At 42.7% G+C, this 6374-nt stretch overlaps 1 protein-coding gene across 1 annotated transcript in view; it reads left to right on the top strand.

The window, feature by feature from the left end:
• The first annotated feature begins 4904 nt into the window (after positions 1-4904).
• LOC135370334 (ATP-dependent RNA helicase DHX8-like) overlaps positions 4905-6374 on the top strand; it is a 164378-nt gene continuing 162908 nt past the window's right edge. Inside the window, exon 1 of the mRNA XM_064604055.1 lies at positions 4905-4914. The gene's annotated coding sequence lies outside the window, so the exon portion shown is untranslated. The remainder of the gene's footprint in view (positions 4915-6374) is intronic.

Below are 6374 nucleotides of genomic sequence, written 5' to 3'. Positions count from 1 at the left end.
AAATGTAGTAGACTGTTATTTTCATAACTGTGAAAACCTGCCTTTGAAGTCTTCAAGCAAAGTGAGTCATACCCCTGTTACACCGGCAGTCTTCAATGATAATTGAAACCAGTGGACCAACCAATTGAAACCAATGAAACCAACCTTCTGCCTCTTACGTGATTTCACTTTTGTTGCATTTCTCTTTACCGTTTATTGCACCACTGAATAGTTAGTCAGGTAGTTAAAAATGAAATAGAGTGGAGACTTTAGCATGGAAAAGGCCAGTGTTTATTGAATTAGTTCTAACAAAATAATGATGAACAATAAAGACGGAAAACACACCAGGGGGCTTAATCGCTTCATCGTCGTTACCGTCGTTACAAGCTAACGAGTGGCGGGAAATTCGAAGAGGCGGGCGGGAAATTTAAAAGGGTGGGCGCGTGATAAAACACGTGCACGCCGCTCTTCGCGTGATACGTGAAGGCCGTGGTACACGTCACGTGCAATGGGTCACGTGCCCACCTTTTTGAATTTCCCGCCATTCGTTAGCTTGTAACGACCGTAACGACGATGAAGCGATTAAGCCCCCAGGTTCTACTGCGGTGCGTGTTGCGTACCAATCTACAGCTGTGGACGGTAATGATTTGTGTTATGTATTCTTTTCAACTGAAACTGTAACTATACGTGTTATCAGTTCGCGCACCATGTCTCTAACAGAGCATGGGAGCGCTCGAAACAAATGTGACAGGACGAGTAGGAATTCGGATTACAAGCCCTGGTATACATATTCGCACAAAAAAATACGAGTGCAGCGCGCAGTCCTGGCGTGCAAGAGGGCTTTCAATCAATCAATCAATCAATCAATCAATCAATCAATCAATCAATCAATCAATCAATCAATCAATCAATCAATCAATCAATCAATCAATCAATCAATCAATCAATCAATCAATCAATCAATCAATCAATCAATCAATCAATCAATCAATCAATCAATCAATCAATCAATCAATCAATCAATCAATCAATCAATCAATCAATCAATCAATCAATCAATCAATCAATCAATCAATCAATCAATCAATCAATCAATCAATCAATCAATCAATCAATCAATCAATCAATCAATCAATCAATCAATCAATCAATCAATCAATCAATCAATCAATTATGAATGAATGAATCAATTTGCAATCAAGAAGGTTTTTCATTTTTTTCCTATCAACTCAACTCAAATCAACTCAAGGTTTTCAAGAGCGCGGGTCAGAAAAGTTGCTTCCCTCTGTTGCCAGTCCGTGACGTCACGTTTTTTGCCCAATAGTGATGCGTGACATATTTTTTCTCTATCTTCTTTCGTAGTTCTGTTTGGTGCCGCCGCCTGTCCGGAGCAGACGACAGGTCACTTCGCTAGCAGACGATAGATTCTCGGCAGCCAATAGAAAGTACTAGGCCGAGCTGACGTCACAACTCGCGAGGGGCATCGCCGTCGCTGGGCGCCCTCTTGTAAACTGAAAATTTCCTGAGAAAATTCGCGCTTCTCAGAAGAAGTATTTTGCGTGACACGTCTTGAAGGTAGCATATTCATAGCACGCGGTAAAAAATACATGATCCAAGTGCCTGCCGTGCCCCTTAAACAGTATAGGTGAGATTATCTTCCATTGATGCGGTCATGCATTTATGCATGAAAAGTCTACAATCTCAGACCAACCTTCAGAGATCTGGAGTTAGTGATTAGAGGCTTTACAGCAATGTATTGCTCTCGCAGTTAATGGAAGGTCGGGGACAGAACAATGCATAAAAATTGCGCACAAGCATTGCTGCTTCGTTATACAATGACGGTCTGAGGATATGAAACTTACCTACAAACTACAAACAAAAAAGCATGACAAACAGCAAGTTTAAGTTAACTTTTATTAAGGTTCTTTTTATCTTTAACGACTACAATTCATCTAATTTATTCAGGTTGAGTCGGTATTTTAATTACCTCGTTATCATTTGCAACACAGCACTCAAATAAATATATATCAACGTATTTACGCTGTACTTCCATGGCGCCAGCCTTCGATCTTGCGTACAGGGCGTTTTCGGAGAAGACGATATTTCTGCTTAGAAATGGGGCTGCGTCCTGCATGGCAACCTCCTCAATGCAACATGGCATTCACATTCACATTCATACCACACACCGAGGGAGTTCCTGTAAGTATAACGATTGAACTACGCTGCTTTTGTTAATTCATTGGCTCGCTGTCCGGCTTTATTGTCGAGCGATCTGCCTGCCGATATGGTGGCATGTCGAAATGAACGAAGGTGATTGTGGCGGTGTTGCACGTAGGAAATCATTTGTTACTCGCGAATGACAGATGACGACAGACGTTGTGACAGCATCGGGTCTGTACGACTATACAAGTGTGAGTGGTTCGGCTTTTGTCGTGCACAGGAAGGATGTCTTTGTGCGGAGCAAAGTTCCATGTAGACATGCTTCGTCCCTGGTTACAACGAGCGTTTACATCAGCGAGCGATACAATATCAGGGCTACCCTTTCTGGCGTGAAATTCTCTACTAACGCCATGGGCTTCCAAATATTTACGTTATCATGCTTTCCTCTTTCACCCGTTGTAGTTCATTGTTAATGTGTTCTTGTCTTTTGTAATTTTGTGCTCTATGCACCGCTATGTAGCTTCTTCGAGTCTTTACCGCACACCCTAAGAAAAAAAAAAAGCTGTATAATTGCAGCTCCTCGGTGAAGCTCTGTTTTTAGAACGACGCGAGGCATTGCATGTGAGATAATGAATGAATGAAAGAAATAATGAGAATGAAGTTCATCGAGCTATATGTGCGAGTCGTTTGAGAAGCAATCGATGTGATGTGATGTGAAAGAAAAAAAAAAGAAAAAAAAGGGGGATTTATAAGTCGCGACAAAGTCAGACGGGCTACCCCAGAACACTTAGACACAGCTAGTCGAAATAAATAAAAATAATTTAGTGACATAAATAGAAAGAAGGAGAAACAATCGAGCTATCCTCCACTGCCTGTGCTAACACCGAACAAAAGGAAGGGGAAGGAAAAAGACAATCGAAAGAAACACCGATAGTCATTGGGATACAGGGTATCATCACTACAGCGTCTGCACTCAAAAGGGAGGAAAAAAAGTTTGAAATGTGGTAACTGCTATAGTTACCACCTATAGGTCAACATATAGCGTCTAATAAACGGTGTAAAAGGCTGGTGAAAGCAATTATCATATGTCCAAATTAGTACAAACAGGCGAACACCCCCTCGCTCACCGAATCAGAAGCGGTAACCCTATCATTCCTAGCTACCACACTCTTAGAAACGAACTTCGCCGCATAGCACGCTCCTAGCCAGCCATAATCTCGAATGATACCGTTATTTGCCCTGATTTGTTGAAAACGGGAGACGTACGCCTTTTTTGTGACGCTTATGCTGTTCATAATTGCTACAAAAAAAGGCATGCGCCTCTTGTTTTCAACAAATCAGGGCAGATAAACGATATCATTCGAGATGATGGTTGGCTGGGAGCATGCTATGAGGTGAAGTTCATTTCTAAAAGTGCAGGTAGAACTTTGCAACCTTTTTAGGCACCACATATGCCACAACTATTACATCCTGAAAGGTGTAACTGCTCCACCATTTTTTTAAAGAGCGTGGAGCAAGCCGGTAGACACCAGAAACTCATGATGAAAGATGGAAGTCACTGAAAAGGTTAGCCAGCTGTAGAGCTCGAACCCACATCTTCTTGATTACCGTTGTATGTGATTGTCCCTTCTTTGTTGTTCCAGCCTCAGAACATCAGTTCTCTCTTGTTCAACAATTGTCGCTTGTGTCGATCCCTGTTGTATGAATGTGTGTACTCTCTTAAAAATTAACTTCACCACATAGCGCGCTCCTAGCCAACTATCATCTCGAATGATATCGTTATCTGCCCTGATTTGTTGAAAACGGGAGGCGTACGCCTTTTTTGTGACGCTTATGCTGTTCATAATTGCTACAAAAAAAGGCATGCGCCTCTTGTTTTCAACAAATCAGGGCAGATAAACGATATCATTCGAGATGATGGTTGGCTGGGAGCATGCTATGAGGTGAAGTTCATTTCTAAAAGTGCAGGTAGAACTTTGCAACCTTTTTAGGCACCACATATGCCACAACTATTACATCCTGAAAGGTGTAACTGCTCCACCATTTTTTTAAAGAGCGTGGAGCAAGCCGGTAGACACCAGAAACTCATGATGAAAGATGGAAGTCACTGAAAAGGTTAGCCAGCTGTAGAGCTCGAACCCACATCTTCTTGATTACCGTTGTATGTGATTGTCCCTTCTTTGTTGTTCCAGCCTCAGAACATCAGTTCTCTCTTGTTCAACAATTGTCGCTTGTGTCGATCCCTGTTGTATGAATGTGTGTACTCTCTTAAAAATTAACTTCACCACATAGCGCGCTCCTAGCCAACTATCATCTCGAATGATATCGTTATCTGCCCTGATTTGTTGAAAACGGGAGGCGTACGCCTTTTTTGTGACACTTATGCTGTTCATAATTGTCACAAAAAAGGCGTACGCCTCCCGTTTTCAACAAACCAGGTCTGATAACGATATCATTCGAGATTATGGTTGGCTAGGAGCGTGCTATGCGGTGAAGTTCATTTCTAAGAGTGTATGAGTGTGCAAAAATGTAAGAGTGAAAGGAGGATGAGTGAGAGAGAGTGATTGGTTTGTCCCTTCAGATGACGCACCCTGGAAGCCGCTGAGAAGGCGTGTCAGCTTAACTCAATTGGTAGAGCAGATTGGTAGAGCCCTGGACCGGTAATCCAGAAGATGAGGGTTCGAGCCCTACACTGTTAAAACAGAACTTCACCACATAGCACGCTCATAGCCAACCATCATTCCGAATAACTTATCATTCTGTGTCCTGACTTGTTCAAAACAGGGGGGAGGCGCCTATCTGGGACAAGATAATCTGTCCCAGATAGGCGCCTCCTCCCATTTTCAACAAATCAATACACAGAATGATAGCATTCGGAATGATGGTTGGTTATGAGCGTGCTATGTGGTGAAGTTCTGTTTTAACAGTGTACAGCCTGGCTAACCTTTTCAGTGACTTCCATCTTTCATCGTTTAATTTCTTAGGCAACTTGATGCCTTTGTATGTGATTGTCTCTTCTATGTCGTTCCAGCCTCAGAACATCAGTTCTCTCTTGACCAGAAACTCATTGTAAATTAGAAGTCATCGGCGGTGTCAGACTACGTTTCTCTCTTACGTGCCCGCTTATCTGTTTCAAACGAAGAAACGCGCTCCCTTAATGTTTAAAACGCTTCCCGTACAGAACAAACGCTTCCGCATAACGGGGACTCTCACATTACAATTTGCTTTTCGGTCACGTACAATACACCGTAATGTCACCTCAAAGCCGATACCAGCGCCTCAAAAAAAAAAAAAAAAAAAAAAAAAAAAAGAAAAGAAAAAGCGGTCAGCTGCGCGGGAACGTGAAAAGAAATTAAAAAAGAATTATAAAAATAACAATAAAGAGAAAAACGAGTAAGGAAAACGCCCCGACTGTCCTATCGGTATCCGTCGATCCAGCCATCTTGGTTGGTTTTATCTACCAAGCTAACGGCGAGGAAATTCCAGTTTCACCCTCGATTAGAGTTTTGTCTCTGCATTCTAAATGAGACAAGGTACAAATTGAACGTCGCGATTGTAGAACGTCCTTAGAAAGAATGCCTAAGGACGCGAGACGACCTTGTGGCCAGAAAAACAAATCATTGCGTGCGAGGTATAGAGGTGCAATTAGAGTGTCGCATCGAACTAAATCTCGTGTCTTTAGAATACTAACGAATTTATGTGGATTGCAATCTGTATGCCTCTCATCGTATTCTCGCAGAATATTTTTCTCTTTTCGTGACTCGGAAGTATCATAACGTCAATTTGTAGTCTCAAGAAGTATGACGTCATACACTGGAAAAACAGATGGTGGTGGTGGTGGCGATAGGGCTTGCCGTTGTCGGCCTCACGTATGTGGGCAACGTCACGACTCACGCCCTGGAAAAACAGAACTTCACCGCATAGCACGCTGTGCTCCAACCACGGCAAAGAATGACAGGATTATCGCTTCTGATTTGAAGGGAGAGGGGGGCGTACGCCTTTTTGTGGCGATCTTCATATATCCAAATTGCCTCAAAAACGCGTACGCGCCCACCTCTCTCTTCGAATCAGAAGCGATGATCCTATCATTCTTTGCAGTGGTTGGAGCACAGCGTGGTATGCGGTGAAGTTCTGTTTTTAGAGTGTAGGGTACGAAATCAACCAGGCGTCTGGCAACGTTACTCCTGCAAGACCGCTTTTCGCTAGACGTGTGGCGCCGATGGGACTTTGACAGA

This window comes from Ornithodoros turicata, chromosome 10, assembly GCF_037126465.1.
Source record: "Ornithodoros turicata isolate Travis chromosome 10, ASM3712646v1, whole genome shotgun sequence".
Classification (NCBI taxonomy): Eukaryota; Metazoa; Arthropoda; class Arachnida; order Ixodida; family Argasidae; genus Ornithodoros; species Ornithodoros turicata.
This window is presented reverse-complemented; position numbering and strand designations above follow the sequence as displayed.